Here is a 1,393-nt window from a genome sequence, read left to right as displayed (position 1 = left end):
TCCTGAAATGAGTGGGGATGGGATGCGCGCAGGAAGGACCCTGACGCAGGGCCAGGTGTGGGGTCCAGGACACATTGGCTCATGTTGCTGGCCTGGCATCCTTCAAATCCCTGCCCCATGCCCCGCTCAGAGGCTGCGCGTGTGCAGAACGGAGGGGGCCGTGGCAGAGGCACATGCCCTCGGATGCTACGGTCGCAGGACTGAGCATCTCTGCGGTGCCTGGAACCTCATGGTGCAGAAGGCAGAGGTGTCCCCATGGAGCCCACCCAGCAGGGCCTGTGGTTCATGCCTTGCAGAGTGAAACCCCGCCCCAGGCCTCACGGACCCTTCCTCTCCCCGGAGGTACGGACCCTGGATGCCGGCAACTGGGCTTTTATCCCCTAGCTCCCCAGAATTTCTGGGGCAAACACGGACTCTCTTCGCTTTCTGCTCAGAATGTGGAGGGCTGCACAACACCATCGTTTGTGGTGTGTGTTTTTGTATGAGGTCAGATGCAGAGTGATTGTTGCCAGGGCATGGAAGTTGGGGGAATTTAGTTGTCCTGGTGGTGCTGGTGGCCTGAGAGGGGCGGGTGCCCGGCTCCGTGGAGAGGGTGGAGGCGTCCGGGCCCACGCGGAGGAACCAAGAGGGCGCTGCCTGGAAGCGGGTTATGCGGGTTTGAGCATCTACAGGCGCTCCCTGCTCTCTGGGAGCTGCCGCCTGGCCCCGAAATCACAGAAATGGGCTTTGTCGGCAGGGAGGCTGCGGGAGGAAGTGCCTAGACGGGGCCTCAGGGCTTTGGTCCCTCCTCAGCCCCACAGGCAGGTGGGGGCTTAAACAGCAAATGCCTGCCTTAGGCTCTGCAGGCAGCGTCCATCAGGCGCAGGCAGGGGGGTCGGGCTCTGGACAGAGCCTTCCCTGCTCATAGACGGAGGATGGAGAGCGCTCTGGCCTCCGATCTCATCATGGGTCCACCCTCATCCTCATGACCTCCTCTAACCCTCATCACCCCCCAAAGGCCTGCCTCCAAATGCTGTCCCTGGGGGTTCAGGCCTGCAACTTCCAGATGGGAGCCACCACCTTCGTCCCTGCAGTCCAGACGGGGTAAGAGAGCCTACCCGGCAAAGTGTCACCTCCCATGTAAATGACAGGCCCCAGGAAGAGTCTGTGGGGTCGTCAGGTCCAGAAGCTGCAAGGCAGGGTTCCCCGAAACCTCAGTGACTGAGCTGGAAAAAAAGTTAAGTTCTCGACAAGGGGAAGTTGTTTTGCTTCTCTTTGATAAGCAGTATTTTTGGTGTAAACATTTTCATTTCTTTTGTGAGACGTCAAGCCCTCTGTTCTCAGAGTCACAAAATGGGTGGCGGGTGTGTGGGTGGTTCCACGGCCGTTGTGGCCTCTCCACAATCCCCTTCTG

Source organism: Nyctereutes procyonoides, unplaced genomic scaffold (assembly GCF_905146905.1).
Source record: "Nyctereutes procyonoides isolate TBG_1078 unplaced genomic scaffold, NYPRO_anot_genome, whole genome shotgun sequence".
Taxonomy (NCBI): domain Eukaryota; kingdom Metazoa; phylum Chordata; class Mammalia; order Carnivora; family Canidae; genus Nyctereutes; species Nyctereutes procyonoides.
This window is presented reverse-complemented; position numbering follows the sequence as displayed.